General features: G+C 48.2%; 4 non-coding genes across 4 annotated transcripts; all 4 read left to right on the top strand.

Annotated features, from left to right (window-relative positions):
- The first annotated feature begins 1,292 nt into the window (after positions 1–1,292).
- On the top strand, positions 1,293–1,365 carry trnar-acg. The gene has a single exon. It is a non-coding gene; the product is annotated as a tRNA-Arg (tRNA).
- Positions 1,366–11,105: 9,740 nt separating this feature from the next.
- trnar-acg lies at positions 11,106–11,178 on the top strand. Its single transcript has one exon. It is a non-coding gene; the product is annotated as a tRNA-Arg (tRNA).
- Positions 11,179–13,444: 2,266 nt separating this feature from the next.
- On the top strand, positions 13,445–13,517 carry trnar-acg. Its single transcript has one exon. It is a non-coding gene; the product is annotated as a tRNA-Arg (tRNA).
- A 3,937-nt stretch (positions 13,518–17,454) lies between these two features.
- Positions 17,455–17,527, top strand: trnar-acg. The gene has a single exon. It is a non-coding gene; the product is annotated as a tRNA-Arg (tRNA).
- Positions 17,528–18,113: the final 586 nt, after the last annotated feature.

Raw genomic sequence — 18,113 nt, 5'->3', positions numbered from 1 at the left:
CCCTCCCCCCCATCTACTCCCCCCTCCCCCCATCTACTCCCCCCTCCCCCCCCATCTACCCCCCTCCCCCCCTCCCCTCCCATCTCCCTCCCCTCCCCCCTCCTCCCCCCCCCCTCTCACCCCTGTCTCCCCACCGCCCCCAGACTCTCCCCGATGTCCGGGACCGAGTTGAGTTCGCGGCCGCTCGACACCCGCGTGACCGCCGCCATCGCAGAGAGAGGAGCCCGGTGGCGGGGGGGGGGGGGGGCGGGGGGGGGCGGGGCCGCGCCGTCCCTTCCCAGCCAATAGCACGAGGGGAACCTGGGGGAGAGCTTCAACCAACCAGAGCCGGGCTGCGCTGAGTGATGGCGGGATGGACCAATGAGCATCCGGGATCCCGCTGTTGTTACGGTGGCGGGGGGGGGGGGAATGGCGGGTTTGTCCAATCAACATGCGAGGGGGGGGCCGGACAGAAAATGTACAGCCAATCAACACGCAGGGGCTAACGGGCGGGCCAATGGAAATCAGCGGGCGGGGCTGGCACCCAACAGGACGGCGGTACCGACCAATCACATGTGGAGGTATTCTTCACCGGCAGCAAGACCGGCCAATCGGAGAATGACCTTTTGTCGTGACACCAACCAATGGCTGCGCGGGGGCGGGGCCAGCACTTTGAAAATCCGGCGGCGTTCCAAACGCTTTCGGCCGCGCGCGCGTGCGTCGAGGGGGGGGGCGGGATTTAAGTTGGATTGACGGGAGGAGCCACCAATCGGAGGGCGGCCCCTACAGGGATTCCACGGGTTTCCTATTGGTCGGCTCGGAGGCCGGGCCTGAAGCCTGCGGAGGGGGCGGTGGGGGTAAGATCCACCGGCCGCGACAGAGTGTGTGTGTGTAGTGGATGCCACCATTCCGTTTACAAACAGTGACCTGGCGGGCAAAGCGGATGATATCCTGCGGGGCCCGGCCAGGCTAGGCCCGGCCCGTCGCCCGTGGCAACCGGCAGGCCTGGGCCACCCCCCCCCCCCCAACACCACGCATGCGCGACCAGCCAGCCTCCAACGCCTTCCCTTGAAATCGCGCATGCGCGGCTACCCACCTCTCCCCTCCCCTCCCCTCCAACGTCGTCCCTTGACGTCGCGCATGCGCGGCTAGCCAGGCGACGTCGCCCGGTGGGCCGGATGGGGGCGGGCTGGAGGGAGAGAAAGGGGGCGGAGCCTCGAGCCGGTCGGTGATGGACAGGTCGCTCAGCCCCACCCACCCACCCACCCCGTCCCCTCTCAAATGAGCCGACAGCGCCGCCTACATTCCCGTCTGGGCCAGTGGCGCAATGGATAACGCGTCTGACTACGGATCAGAAGATTCCAGGTTCGACTCCTGGCTGGTTCGGAGAGAGCAAACTTTTAAAAATAGTTCACAAACTCCCAGTTCCAGCATCAAAAAGTCTCTTTTAAAAAAATTTTTAAGCAAATATACAAACTCTGCAGAAGAATTACCCACACGGTAAATTTATTGGGTGTTTTTTAAGCACAAAAGATGGCAAATCCCAGTCAAATTCTACCGAAAAATGGATTTTTCTTCTACAGAAAAGTTCAAAACTCCCAATCCCAAGGTTAAAAAGTCTCTTTTAAAAAAGTTTAAAGCAAATATACAAACTCTACAGAAGAAATACCCACACGGTAAATTTATTGGGTGTTTTTTAAGCACAAAAGATGGCAAATCCCAGTCAAATTCTACCGAAAAATGGATTTTTCTTCTACAGAAAAGTTCAAAACTCCCAATCCCAAGGTTAAAAAGTCTCTTTTAAAAAAGTTTAAAGCAAATATACAAACTCTACAGAAGAAATACCCACACGGTAAATTTATTGGGTGTTTTTTAAGCACAAAAGATGGCAAATCCCCAGTCAAATTCTACCGAAAAATGGATTTTTCTTCTACAGAAAAGTTCAAAACTCCCAATCCCAAGGTTAAAAAGTCTCTTTTAAAAAATTTTAAAGCAAATATACAAACTCTACAGAAGAAATACCCACGCGGTAAATTTATTGGGTGTTTTTAAGCACAAAAGATGGCAAATCCCCAGTCAAATTCTACCGAAAAATGGATTTTTCTTCTAAAAAACAGTTCAAAACTCCCAATCCCAAGGTTAAAAAGTCTCTTTTAAAAAAGTTTAAAGCAAATATACAAACTCTACAGAAGAAATACCCACACGGTAAATTTATTGGGTGTTTTTAAGCTCAAAATTTGGCAAATCCCGTCAAATTCTACCGAAAAATGGATTTTTCTTCTAAAAAACAGTTCAAAACTCCCAATCCCAAGGTTAAAAAGTCTCTTTTAAAAAATTTTAAAGCAAATATGCAAACTCTACAGAAGAAATACCCACACGGTAAATTTATTGGGTGTTTATAAGTGCAAAATTTGGCAAATCCCAGTCAAATTCTACCGAAAAATGGATTTTTCTTCTACAGAAAAGTTCAAAACTCCCAATCCCAAGGTTAAAAAGTCTCTTTTAAAAAAGTTTAAAGCAAATATACAAACTCTGCAGAAGAAATACCCACGTGGTAAATTTATTGGGTGCTTTTAAGCTCAAAATTTGGCAAATCCCCAGTCAAATTCTACCGAAAAATGGATTTTTCTTCTACAGAAAAGTTCAAAACTCCCAATCCCAAGGTTAAAAAGTCTCTTTTAAAAAATTTTAAAGCAAATATACAAACTCTACAGAAGAAATACCCACACGGTAAATTTATTGGGTGTATTTTAAGCACAAAAGATGGCAAATCCCAGTCAAATTCTACTGTAAAATATACTTTTCTTTTAAGAACAGTTGCGAATCCCCAGCTAAACCCTCCAGGGGGAAAGTGTTACCTTCTCAGTTCAGGGCCAAGTGCATCTACAAAACGCTGACCGGCTCCAGTCTCACCCTTAAACTGGGAAGCTTTTCTCCAGCAGGCTCAGCTTTTTAACAAAAACGTGGGTGGAAACCTAGAAACTAGGGGCAGGGAGGGAGGCCATTCGGCCCTTCCAGCCCTGCTCCCCCCATTCATCATGATCATGGCTGATCATCCAACTCAATATCCTGCTCCCCGCTTTCTCCCCATATCCTCTGACCCCTTTCGCCCCCCCAAGAGCTCTATCTAACTCCTTCTTGACAACACACAATGTTTGGGCCTCAACTCCTTTCTGCGGTGTTGAATTCCACAGGCTCACCGCTCTCTGGGTGAAGACATTTCTCCTCATCTCAGTCCTAAATGGTCTACCCCGTATCCTTAGACTGTGACCCCCCCTGGTTCTGGACTCCCCCCACCACCACCATCGGGAACATCCTTCCTGCATCTACCCTGTCTGGTCCTGTTAGAATTTTATAGGTTTCTTTGAGATTCCACCCCCCTTTCATTCTTCTGAACTCCAGCGAATATAAACCTAACCCACTCGATCTCCCCTCATATGTCAGTCCCACCATCCCAGGAATCAGTCGGGTAAACCTTCGCTGCTCTCCCTCTATAGCAAGAACATCCTTCCTCAGATAAGGAGACCAGAACTGCACACAATATTCCAGGTGTGGTCTCACCAAGGCCCTGTACAATTGCAGCAAGACATCCCTGTTCCTGTACTCGAATCATCTCACTATGAAGGCCAACATACCATTTACCTTCTTTACCGCCTGCTGCACCTGCATGTTTACCTTCAGCGACTGGTGTACAAGGACACCCAGGTCTCGTTGCACATTCCCCTCTCTCAGTTTATAGCCATTCAGATAATAACCTGCCTTCCTGTTTTTGCTACCAAAGTGGATAACCTCACATTTAACCACATTATACTGCATCTGCCATGCATTTATCCACTCACCCAGCTTGTCCAAATAACACTGAAGCATCTCTGCATCCCCCTCACAGCTCACCCTCCCACCCAGCTTTGTGTCATCTGCAAATCTGGAGATATTACATTTAATTCCCTCATCTAAATCATGAATAGATATTGTGAGTAGCTGGGGGTCCCAGCACCGATCCCTGCAGTACCCCACTAGTCACCGTCTGCCATTCGGAAAAAGACCCGTTTATTCCTACTCTCTGTTTCCTGTCTGCTAACCAGTTTTCTATCCATCTCAACACACTACCCCCAATCCCATGCGCTTTAATTTTACACCCCGATCTCTCATGTGGGACTTTGTCGAAAGCCTTCTGAAAGTCCAAATAAACCACATCCACTGGCTCCCCCCTGATCGACTCTACTAGTTACACCCTCGGAGAAATTCCAGTAGATTTGTCACGCGCGATTCCCCTTTCGTAAATCCACGCTGACTCTGTCCGATTCTGCCTCTGATTTCCACGTGCTCAGCTATTAAATCTTTTATAGTGGACCCGCTTTTAATAAGGTTATTTTTTTTTAAATGTTCACAAATTACTTAAAATCAAGAACAAAGAACAGAGAAAAGTACAGCACAGGAACAGGCCCTTCGGCCCTCCAAGCCTGCGCTGATCATATTGCCCGTCAACTAAAACATTTTGCACTTCCGGGGTCCTTATCCCTCTATTCCCATCCTATTCATGTATTTGTCAAGCTGCCTTTTAAACCCCACTATCGAACCTGTTTCCCCCACCTCCTCTGGCAGCCAATTCCAGAAACTCACTACCCTCTGTGTGATAAACTTGCCCCGCACATCTCCTCTATAGTTTTCTCCTCTCACCTTAAATCTATGTCCCCCTAGTCATTGACTCTTCCACTCTGGGAAAAAGCTTCTGACTATCTACTCTGTCCATGTCACTCATAATTTTGTAAACTTCTATCAAGTCGCCCCTCAATCTCCGTCGCTCTAGTGAGAACAATCCGAGTTCCTCCAACCTCTTCTCATAGCTAATAACCTCCAGACCAGGCAGCATCCTGGTAAACCTCCTCTGCACCCTCTCCAATGCCTCCATATCCTTCTGGTAATGTGGCGACCAGAATTGCACGCAATATTCCAAGTGCGGCCTAACCAAGGCTCTATACAGCTGCAGCATGACTTCCCAGCTTTTATACTCAATACCCCTGCCAATGAAGGCAAGCATGCTATATGCCTTCCTGACTACCTTATCCACCTGCGTTGCCACTTTCAGTGACCTGTGGACCTGTACACCCAGATCCCTCTGCCTGTTGATGCACTTAAGGGTTCTGCCATTTACTGTATAATTCCTATCTGTATTAGACCTTCCAAAATGCATTACCTCGCATTTGTCTGGATTAAACTCCATCTGCCACTTCTCCGCCCAAGTCTCCAACCGATCTATATCCCCTTGTATCCTTTGACAATCCTCTTCACTATCTGCAACTCCTCCAACCTTAGTGTCGTCTGCAAACTTACTAATTAGCCCAGTTACATTTTCCTCCAAATCATTTACGTATACCACAAACAGCAAAGGTCCCAGCACTGATCCCTGCGGAACTCCACTAGTCACAGCTCTCCATTCAGAAAAGCACCCTTCCACTGCTACCCTCTGTCTTCTATGACCAAGCCAATTCTGTATCCATCTTGCCAGCTCAACTCTGATCCCGTGCGACTTTACCTTCAGTACCAGTCTGCCTTGAGGGACCTTGTCAAAGGCCTTACTGAAATCCATGTATATAACATCCACTGCCCTTCCATCATCGATCGTCTTTGTCACTTCCTCGAAAAACTCGATCAAGTTAGCGAAACACAACCTCCCCTTCACAAAACCATGCTGCCTCTCACTAATACGCCCATTTGCTTCCAAATGGTAGTAAATCCTGTCACGAAGAATCTTCTCCAATAATTTCCACACCACTGACGTAAGGCTCACCGGCCTGTAATTTCCTGGATTATCCCTGCTACCCTTCTTAAACAATGGAACATTGGCCATTCTCCAGTCCTCTGGGACCTCACCCGTAGCCAGTGAGGATACAAAGATTTCTGTCAAGGCCCCAGCAATCTCCTCCCTTGCCTCCCTCAGTACTCCGGGGTAGATCCCATCTGGCCCTGCGGACTTATCCACCTTAATACTCTTCCAGACGCCAAACACCTCCTCTCTTTTGACCTCAACATGATCTTTCTACACACTCTTCCCTAGACAAATCGACCGCCAAGACCTTCTCTTTGGTGAATACTGATGAGAAGTATTCATTTAGTCTCTCTCCCATTTCTTCTGGCTCCACACACACACACATTCCCACCTCTGTCTCTGAGTGGGCCTACCCTTTTCCTGGCTACCCTCTTGCTTAATCTTATAGGAATAATTTCTTAAATAAATTAGAGCAAGATTGAAAAAAAAGTGGCAAATTCAAGTTAAATTCAAGTTGTTCGATCTGTAAATGATTTGAATCTTGGAATACAGAGTAAAATTTTAGAATTTGTGGATGCTACTAAATCCTTTATAAAGCTCTGGTTAGGACACAACTAGAAAATTATGTCCAGTTCCGGTCTCCCCCACTATAGGAAGGACATGAGGGCCCTTGAGAGGGGGCGAAGAGAGAGAGGTTTACCGGAACGGTTCCAGGGATGAGGGATTTTATCGACGAGGTTAGATTGGAGAGGCTGGGGTTGATGTGCTTGGAGTGAAGGAGATTGAGGGGAGATGTCCTAGAGGGGTACAAGATGGTGACAGGTTTAGATAAGGGAGGGGGGGGGGGGCGACGGAATAACTCTTTCTGTCAGCGGGTGATACTAATGGAATCTAGGGGGGCACAGGTTTAAGATTTTGGGCAAGGTGTGGGGTGTTGGGGGGATGGTAGCATTCTGGTAAATCTCCTCTGCCCCCTCTCAGGGAACCTCATACCCTCCCTATAGTGTGGTGACCAGTGAGTGGGAATGGACCAGGAACTGGCTGTCTACGAGGTTGGCTGGGGGGGTGGTGGTGGAAGATTAAACTAAATTCAAATAAATATTGACCAACTCATCTCAAATTATATGGGGGAAATATCTTTGAGGTAAATTTAATATTTTTAAAAAGTTGGCAAATTCCAATTAAATTGCTTAGACAAAATCTTCAAATGAGTTCAGATTAGCATTTAAAACGATGAGAATTTCGAGCTAAATTCTCTGGATATGTTCCATTTCCGTGAGGTGGAACCCATTTTATAAAACGTGACCTACTCTAGTGAAATTCCATGGAGAAATATCTTTGAAGTGAGTTTACCTGTAAAACCAAGTACTTATATTTGAACGAAAAATCTCTTTCAATAATTTGAATCTATTGTTACAAAAGTATAATAATTTTCATCATTTTTTCTGGTTTAATGTCACGTAGGGTTTATGGGTATAAGTATAGTCGGTGCTGCCTGTGTAACTTAATTACATTTGGAGTTAAGCAGATTGCAAATTTGAAACCATCACAAAAAGCCAGGTGTAGAAATGTGCACGAGATGCAAATGAGTAACCCTCAGTCAGCGTGTAAGGTGTGAAGGGAATGTGCTTTTTGAGATAGTGAAGGGATTATTTGGATTTCAAAGGTAAGTTAGTTTGTTTATAACTGGCCAGATATGCAAGACTAAGGAGTATGTTTAATTCCCCCAAAGGTGACTGACAATATTGGCAACATGAAAGATTTTATATTATGAGAATGATGCCGCTTCAAAGACATTTTACATATTAAAGAGAGGGAAACATCTATAAAGGAGAATGAAATGGTATGAGGTGAGGGCTATCTAACAGATTTTTTTAAACTGCCTTCAAGGTATTTGTGCATAAATCGGCTGTGTCCAGTAACAGAAGTTGGAGAAATCCATTTGGAATTCCACTCTCAAGTGGGTCCTGTGTTAACTTGCCAGTTTTGTTTTTAGCGTAAAATTAATTTTGGACTGTTGCCTTAAAAGCAGGTGTGTAACTGGGAGTCACCTCCACTCGGAATTTCAAGAGATGTTATATTAGAACATAATTGTAGCCTTATGTATGCGTTAGAAGTTTTTTGTGTTGTTAATAAATTTTTGAATGTAATCCTTAACATGTCCAAACGCCTTGGTGGACGCATTACTTTCGAATTCAATGCACTATCTTCTTGTGATAAATACAAATTGCAAAACAGTTGTGATAGTCTGGCTACTTTTCCATTACGCATTAGAACTGGCTGGCAGACATGATCTTCGATATCGTAACACAGGTTTTGAAAAAGTTGACGAATTCGCGCCAAATTCAACAGGAAGTGTGAAACGAGGCCAAGCAGCTTTTCAATAAGTTGACCCACTCTAGTCAGACTCCAGGGAAAAATGTGTTGCAAGTAAGCCAGGCTTTAAAAGGATGACCAAGTACTTCAATTCGATCGAAGGAATTCTTCAAACAAGTTCAAATGAGATTTAAGAAAGTTGGCAAATTCAGGTTAAATTCTACGGCAATTCCTGTTAATCAGTTCATCTTTGAAATGTTCCCCAATTACTTAAACATAGAACGGTTCCAGGGATGAGGGATTTTGTCGACGAGGTTAGATTGGAGAGGCCGGGGTCGTTGTGCTTGGAGTGAAGGAGATTGAGGGGAGATGTCCTAGAGGGGTACAAGATGGTGACAGGTTTAGATAAGGGGTGGGGGACGACGGAATAACTCTTTCTGTCAGCGGATGATACTAACGGAAACTAGGGGGGGGGGCACAGGTTTAAGATTTTGGGCAAGGTGTGGGGTGTGGGGGGATGGTAGCATTCTGGTAAGTCTCCTCCGCCCCCCACTCAGGGAGCCTCATACCCTCGCTGGTGACCAGCGAGTGGGAAAGGACCAGGAACTGGCTGTCGACGAGGGGTGGTGGGGGGGGAGGTTGGGGGTGGAAGGGATTGGTTTTTATTTTTCATTGTTCGCTGGCTAAACAAGTCCACTGACACCATCCTGCAGTCTACAGCTTCCTCCCTCAATCTCACTGGCACGTTGTTATATCGCCTGGTATCGGACATATTCATTGATGGGGTGTGGGCATCGTTGGCTGGGCCGAGCATTCATCGTCTGTCCCTCATCGCCCTTGAGAAGGTGGTGGATCTACGCCACGCGGACCGAGCTGAGGGTTCGGCGGGGGGGGCGGTGGGATGGTGCCATTTCTGGTGAAGTCTGGGCCCCGCGGGACACGGGTGGGCTGGTGTCGACTGGGGGGAATGAGGATCAATCCTCGGAGAGGAGGAGGCGAAATTCTTTGTGAGGAAAGCAGAGTTTTGAAGAGCTGAGGGACTGAGTTGGATGATCGATATTCGGTGTGGAGAGTGGGAACAATTTGTAAGAACTGCAACTGCATCATCACATCTGGGCCAGTGGTGCGATGGATAACACGTCTGTCTACAGATTGGGAGATTCCTGGTTCCAACCCTGACTGCCTCAGGGTTAAAATTCTAAAAATACTTTACAAAATCCAGTTGAGTTTAAGGACAAGATGTTTTAGAAACAAGATTAGACTAATTCCTATAAATGTTCACCAACTGGTTTCAAATTTTGCGGAGAAATATCTTTAAAATAAATTTAATTCTATTTAATAAGGGTCGAAAAATTCCAGTTAAATTGTAAAGAGGAAATTCTTCAAATCAGCTTAAACTAGTTTTTTAAAAAGTTGAGAATTTCAGGCTAAATTCTAAGGAAACGTTTCTTGATAGGCAGCTGAAACTAGTTTTTAAGAAGTTGACCAACTCCAGTCAAATTTTGTGCAGAAATATCTCTGAAGTAAGTTTAGCTTTAAAAAAGTTCACCTGGTACTTAAATTTGATAGGAACCTTTCTTTAAAACTGTTCAAACTCGTTTTTAAGAGAATTAACAACCTTGAGTTGAATTCAAGGGAAAATCCCTTTCAACAAATTAATTTTTGAAACGTTCGGAAATTGCTTGAATTTGATAGAAAAATTCAATCAAATAAGCTCAAATCGTTTTAACAAATTGAACACCTTCCAGTAAAATTCTGCGCCAAATTCCATTGAATCTATTTATTGTTTTAACATGTTAACAAGTTACTTAAATTTGACAGAACAATGTCTTTCACAGCTTTAAACAGCGTTTGTAAAAGTTGATAACTGGAGTCTAAGTGTGTGGAGAAATTAATGTTCAGTGAGTTTCGCTTTTAAAGGTTCACAAATTACTTAAATTGAAGAGAAAAAGTTCGCCAAATAGGTTTAAGCAAGTTTTTTAAAAGTTGCCAAATTCTAGTTAAAGCCCAGTTATTCGATACGTAAACGGTTTGAATCTCGGAATAGGGAGTAAAATGTTTAAATTGGCCGCTGGTACCAAACTTGGAGGGAGGGACAAACAGTGAGGGTGGCACCAATCGCCCGCAACAGGACATAGATAGGCTGGCAGGATGGGCAGACAAGTGGCAAATGCAGTTTAATACAGAGAAGTGTTGGACGACCGATATTCTGTGCGGAGTGTCAGGCAGCTATTCATTTATGGTTTGTTATTGGAAAACATTTTTTTAAAATAGAGGTTTAGTCTGTGTATGTGTCTCTTAATTGGATGAAAGCCAGCTAGTCTGGGTGCTCTGATCTATAGTAGTTATGAGTTGTGAACAGAGAGGTAAAGAGGACATTTGCATTTGGTTGAATAGAGTATTCAAGAAGGGGAGTGAAATCGGGAACCTAACTAGCAGAGACCAAGCAATGTGTATATTATGACTAAAATTAGTGCTAGGAAAGGGGTTTTATTGTTGGAAGAGGTGGTGTTCAAAGGGGCTGGGGATACAAAGAGCATTTACATTCAGAGGGGAGTGCTGGGTAGAAGAGAGAGGAGTTTTGTGTGTGCAGGGTGGAGGGACAGAACATCCCAGCAGCTGTAAGCCTCCAACTGTCTGCAAAGCAAGCAAATTGAAAGGGACCTCATTTTGAATTCGTGAGGTGAGAAATGCTTTGCCTGGTGTCCGGTTAAGTCTACTCGTTACTGCTAACTTTGTGGAGATTAACTTGGGGATTGTTAAAAGTTATGATAGCAGATATTTGTATCCATGTGCCTGTGTTTAATACCTTGTTGTAACCTAATACATGTCACATTTAGTTGGATATAAAAGCTCTGGAGACCTGGTGGTCTTATTCCTGAGTTTGGCGCTGCAACTCCAAACACACCGATTGGAAATCTAGGTGATGACAGTTGTTGAACATTTTGCTCTGGGATTTTAAATAACTCGGCCTCACTGACTGCTGAATCATAACAGGAGAGTGGGGACAATTTGTAGGAACTGTCGCTGCTTTTTCACATCTGGGCCAGTGGCACAATGGATAACGCGTCTGACTACGGATCAGAAGATTCCAGGTTCGAATCCTGGCTGGTTCGGAGGGAGCAAAGCTTTTAAAAATAGTTCACAAACTCCAGTTACATTTGAGGGAAAAATGTCTTTAACGTGGGATTAAACTCATTCAAATAAATATTTACCGAAGGGATCAAAATTGACTAAAAGGTGGAGATAAAAAAATGGTTGGAAATACGTTTAAAAATAATGGAAATAGGTGGGGAAAGAAATATAAATATAAAAATATATATAAAGGAATTTACAGCCTTTCGGATTTAATATAAAGTTCAACAAATTCAGATCATGAACTCGCTCCTCCATCCCCACCCCCATTCCAATCCCCCCTTTTCCAATAATTTATCATTTTTATTTTTTATATATATATATATTTCCATTATTTTTAAATCTATTTCCACCCATTGTTTTATTTCCATCTTTTAGCCGATTTCAATCCCTTCACCCCCACCCCACACCCACTAGCGCTATCTGTACCTTCACCCCCACCCCCACTAGGGCTATCTGTACCTTCACCCCACCCCACCCCCACTAGGGCTATCTGTACCTTCGCCCCCACCCCACCCCCACTAGGGCTATCTGTACCTTCACCCCCACCCCACCCCCACTAGGGCTATCTTTACCTTCACCCCCACCCCACCCCCACTAGGGCTATCTGTACCTTCACCCCCACCCCCACTAGGACTATCTGTACCTTCACCCCCACCCCCACTAGGACTATCTGTACCTTCACCCCCCCCCTCCCACTAGGGCTATCTGTACCTTCACCCCCACCCCCACCCCCACTAGGGCTATCTGTACCTTCACCCCTCCCCCACTAGGGCTATCTGTACCTTCACCCCCACCCCCACCCCCACTAGGGCTATCTGTACCTTAACCCCCACCCCACCCCCACTAGGGCTATCTGTATCTTCACCCCACCCAACCCCTACTAGGGCTATCTGTACCTTCACCCCCACCCCCACTAGGGCTATCTGTACCTTCACCCCACCCCATCCCCACTAGGGCTATCTGTACCTTCCCCCCACCCCACCCCCACTAGGGCTATCTGTACCTTCACCCCACCCCACCCCCACTAGGGCTATCTGTACCTTCCCCCCACCCCCACTAGGGCTATCTGTACCTTCCCCCCACCCCCACTAGGGCTATCTGTACCTTCACCCCACCCCACCCCCACTAGGGCTATCTGTACCTTCACCCCCACACCCACTAGGGCTATCTGTACCTTCACCCCCACCCCCACCCCCACTAGGGTTATCTGTACCTTCACCCCCACCCCCACCCCCACTAGGGCTATCTGTACCTTCCCCCCACCCCACCCCCACTAGGGCTATCTGTACCTTCACCCCACCCCAACCCCACTAGGTCTATCTGTACCTTCACCCCCACCCCACTAGGGCTATCTGTACCTTCACCCCCACCCCACTAGTGCTATCTGTACCTTCACCCCCACCCCACCCCCACTAGGGCTATCTGTACCTTCACCCCCCACCCCACCCCCACTAGGGCTATCTGTACCTTCACCCCACCCCAACCCCACTAGGGTAATCTGTACATTCACCCCCACCCCCACTAGGGCTATCTGTACCTTCACCCCCACCCCCTCTACAGCTAGCTGTACCTTCACCCCACCCAACCCCCAGTAGGTCTATCTGTACCTTCAACCCCACCCCACCCCCACTAGGTCTATCTGTACCTTCAACCCCACCCCACCCCCACTAGGGCTATCTGCACCTTCACCCCACCCCCACTAGGGCTATCTGTACCTTCCCCCCCACCCCCACTAGGGCTATCTGTACCTTCACCCCCACCTCACCCCCACTAGGGCTATCTGTACCTTCACCCCACCCCCACTAGGGCTATCTGTACCTTGATCGTCCTGCTTTCCACCCTTAATGTCCCCATTAGCACCTCCTTTAGCTAATATCACCACCACCAACACCCCTTTGTCCTTTTGTCTATGACATCATTGACAATCTCTCCTTTCCCTCCACCTATCACTGGCCCTCTATCCAGCTCTGGTTAGGACACAATGTACAGCCATGTGTGTGTGTTTAATACCTTGTTGTAACCTAATACATGTCTCATTTAGTTGGATATAAAAGCTCTGGAGACCTGGTGGTCTTATTCCTGAGTTTGGCGCTGCAACTCCAAACACACCGATTGGAAATCTAGGTGATGACAGTTGTTGAACATTTTGCTCTGGGATTTTAAATAACTCGGCCTCACCGACTGCTGAATCATAACAGGAGAGTCGGCACAATTTGTAGGAACTGTCGCCGGTTTTACACATCTGGGCCAGTGGCGCAATGGATAACGCGTCTGACTACGGATCAGAAGATTCCAGGTTCGAATCCTGGCTGGTTCGGAGGGAGCAAAGCTTTTAAAAATAGTTCACAAACTCCAGTTACATTTGAGGGAAAAATCTCTTTGACGTGGGATTAAACTCATTCAAATAAATATTTACCGAAGGGATCAAAATTGACTAAAAGGTGGAGATAAAACCACGGATGGAAATACGTTTAAAAATAATGGAAATAGGTGGGGAAAGAAATATAAATATAAAAATATATATAAAGGAATTTACAGCCTTTCGGATTTAACATTAAGTTCAACAACTTCAGATCATGAACTCGCTCCTCCATCCCCACCCCCATTCCAGTCCCCCCTTTTCCAATAATTTATCATTTTTATTTTTTATATATATATATATTTCCATTATTTTTAAATCTATTTCCACCCATTGTTTTATTTCTATCTTTTAGCCGATTTCAATCCCCCCACCCTCACTAGGGCTATCTGTACCTTCACCCCCACCCCCACTAGGGCTATCTGTACCTTCACCCCACCCCACCCCCACTAGGGCTATCTGTACCTTCACCCCCACCCCACCCCCACTAGCGCTATCTGTACCTTCCCCCCACCCCCACTAGGGCTATCTGTACCTTCACCCCCACCCCCACTAGGGCTATCTGTACCTTCACCCCACCCCAAACCCACTAGGACTATCTGTACCTTCACCCCCACCCCAAACCCACTAGGGCTATCTGTACCTTCACCCCACCCCAAACCCACTAGGGCTATCTGTACCTTCACCCCATCCCACCCCCACTAGGGCTATCTGTACCTTCACCCCCACCCCACCCCCACTAGGGCTATCTCTACCTTCACCCCACCCCCACTAGTGCTATCTGTACCTTCACGCAACCCCCACTAGGGCTATCTGTACCTTCACCCCATCCCACCCCCACTAGGGCTATCTGTACCTTCACCCCATCCCACCCCCACTAGGGCTATCTGTACCTTCACCCCGACCCCACCCCCACTAGGGCTATCTGTACCTTCACCCCAAACCCACCCCACTAGGGCTATCTGTACCTTCACCCCACCCCCACTAGGGCTATCTGTACCTTCACCCCACCCCCACTAGGGCTATCTGTACCTTCACCCCCACCCCACCCCCACTAGGGCTATCTGTACCTTCACCCCGACCCCACCCCCACTAGGGCTATCTGTACCTTCACCCCCACCCCACCCCTACTAGGGCTATCTGTACCTTCACCCCCACCCCCACTAGGGCTATCTGTACCTTCACCCCACCCCCACTAGGGCTATCTGTACCTTCACCCCACCCCACTAGTGCTATCAGTACCTTCACCCCACCCCCACTAGGGCTATCTGTACCTTCACCCCCACCCCCACTAGGGCTATCTGTACCTTCACCCCACCCCAAACCCACTAGGACTATCTGTACCTTCACCCCCACCCCAAACCCACTAGGGCTATCTGTACCTTCACCCCACCCCAAACCCACTAGGGCTATCAGTACCTTCACCCCACCCCCACCCCCACTAGGGCTATCTGTACCTTCACCCCATCCCACCCCCACTAGGGCTATCTGTACCTTCACCCCCACCCCACCCCCACTAGGGCTATCTGTACCTTCACCCCACCCCACCCCCACTAGGGCTATCTGTACCTTCACCCCCACCCCACCCCCACTAGGGCTATCTCTACCTTCACCCCACCCCCACTAGTGCTATCTGTACCTTCACGCAACCCCCACTAGGGCTATCTGTACCTTCACCCCCACCCCACCCCCACTAGGGCTATCTGTACCTTCACCCCACCCCCACCCCCACTAGGGCTATCTGTACCTTCACCCCACCCCCACTAGGGCTATCTGTACCTTCACCCCCACACCCACCCCCACCTGGGCTATCTGTACCTTCACCCCCACCCCCACTAGGGCTATCTGTACCTTCACCCCCACCCCCACTAGGGCTATCTGTACCTTCACCCCACCCCAAACCCACTAGGACTATCTGTACCTTCACCCCCACCCCACCCCTACTAGGGCTATCTGTACCTTCACCCCCACCCCCACTAGGGCTATCTGTACCTTCACCCCACCCCACTAGTGCTATCAGTACCTTCACCCCACCCCCACTAGGGCTATCTGTACCTTCACCCCCACCCCCACTAGGGCTATCTGTACCTTCACCCCACCCCACTAGTGCTATCAGTACCTTCACCCCACCCCCACTAGGGCTATCTGTACCTTCACCCCCACCCCCACTAGGGCTATCTGTACCTTCAGCCCACCCCCAATGGGACTATCTGTACCTTCACCCCCACCCCCACTAGGGCTATCAGTACCTTCACCCCACCCCACCCCCACTAGGGCTATCTGTACCTTCACCCCCACCCCACCCCCACTAGTGCTATCTGTACCTTCACCCCCACCCCACCCCCACAAGGGCTATCTGTACCTTCACCCTCCCACCCCACCCCCACTAGGGCTATCTGTACCTTCACCCCACCCCCACTAGGGCTATCTGTACCTTCACCCCCGCCCCCACTAGGGCTATCTGTACCTTCACCCCCACCCCACCCCCACTAGGGCTATCTGTACCTTCACCCCACCCCCACTAGGGCTATCTGTACCTTCACCCCACCCCCACTAGGGCGATCTGTACCTTCACCACACCCCACCCCCACTAGGGCTATCTGTACCTTCACCCCCACACCCACCCCCACCTGGGCTATCTGTACCTTCACCCCCACCCCCACCCCCACTAGGGCTATCTGTACCTTCACCCCCACCCCCACTAGGGCTATCTGTACCTTCACCCCACCCCCACTAGGGCTATCTGTACCTTCACCTCACCCCACCCCGACTAGGGCTATCTGTACCTTCACCCCACCCCCACTAGGGCTATCTGTACCTTCATGCCCACCCCCACTTGGGATATCTGTACCTTCACCCCACCCCCACTAAGGCTATCTGTACCTTCACCCCCACCCCCACTAGGGCTATCTGTACCTTCACCCCACCCCCACTAGGACTATCTGTACCTTCCCCCCACCCCCACTAGGGCTATCTGTACCTTCACACCACCCCTACTAGGGCTATCTGTCCCTTCCCCCCAACCCACCCCCACTAGGGCTATCTGTACCTTCACCCCCACCCCCACTAGGGCTATCTGTACCTTCACCCCACCCTCACTAGGGCTATCTGTACCTTCACCCCCACCCCCAGTAGAGCTATTTGTACATTCACCCCAACCCACCCCCACTAGGGCTATCTGTACCTTCACCCCACCCCCACGAGGGCTATCTGTACCTTAACCCCCACCCCACCCCCAATAGGGCTATCTGTACCTTCACCCCACCCCAACCCCACTAGGTCTATCTGTACCTTCACCCCCACCCCACTAGGGCTATCTGTACCTTCACCCCCACCCCACTAGGGCTATCTGTACCTTCACCCCCCACCCCACCCCCACTAGGGCTATCTGTACCTTCACCCCACCCCAACCCCACTAGGGTAATCTGTACATTCACCCCCACCCCATCCCCACTAGGGCTATCTGTACCTTGTTTGTCCTGCTTTCTACCCTTAATGTCCCCATTAGCACCTCCTTTAGCTAATATCACCACCACCAACACCCCTTTGTCCTTTTGTCTATGACATCATTGACAATCTCTCCTTTCCCTCCACCTATCGCTGGCCCTCTATCCAGCTCTGGTTAGGACACAATGTACAGCCATGTGTGTGTGTTTAATACCTTGTTGTAACCTAATACATGTCACATTTAGTTGGATATAAAAGCTCTGGAGACCTGGTGGTCTTATTCCTGAGTTTGGCGCTGCAACTCCAAACACACCGATTGGAAATCTAGGTGATGACAGTTGTTGAACATTTTGCTCTGGGATTTTAAATAACTCGGCCTCACCGACTGCTGAATCATAACAGGAGAGTCGGGACAATTTGTAGGAACTGTCGCTGGCTTTTCACATCTGGGCCAGTGGCGCAATGGATAACGCGTCTGACTACGGATCAGAAGATTCCAGGTTCAAATCCTGGCTGGCTTGGAGGAAGCAAAGATTTTAAAAATAGTTCACAAACTTCAGTTATATTTGAGGGAAAAATGTCTTTGAATTGGGATTAAACTCATTCAAATCAATATTTACCAAGATCAAAGCAAAATACTGCAGATGCTGGGAATCTGAAATATAAACTGGTTGAGGGGTTGGGACAGGTAGAGCTGGGTAGAGGGTCAGTGATAGGTGGAGGCAAATAAGAGATTGTCATAGACAAAAGGACAAAGGGTGTTTTTATATTATGAGAATGATGCAGTTTCCAAGGCCTATGGAGCAATCGAATTAACACATTAAACAGAAGGAAACGTGTGAAAAAGAGAATGAAAGGATTAGTGGGGAAGGCCATGTTTGATCCAACAGGAGTGTGTTAAACCACCTTCAAGAAGCCTTCAGCTATTTGTGGATAAATCGTCTGTGTCCAGTAACTGAAGGTGGAGAAACCCATTTGGAATTCCACTCTCAAGTGGGTACTGTGTTAACTTCCCAGTTTTGCTTTCAATGTAAGATTGATTGTGGACTGTTGCCTTAAAGCGGGTGTGTAACTGGGAGTCAGCTCCATTTGGAATTTAAGGAGTTC

Source organism: Carcharodon carcharias (assembly GCF_017639515.1).
Source record: "Carcharodon carcharias isolate sCarCar2 chromosome 27 unlocalized genomic scaffold, sCarCar2.pri SUPER_27_unloc_11, whole genome shotgun sequence".
Taxonomy (NCBI): domain Eukaryota; kingdom Metazoa; phylum Chordata; class Chondrichthyes; order Lamniformes; family Lamnidae; genus Carcharodon; species Carcharodon carcharias.
The sequence above is the reverse complement of the archived record's forward strand: the minus strand, read 5'-3'. Positions and strand labels throughout refer to the sequence as shown.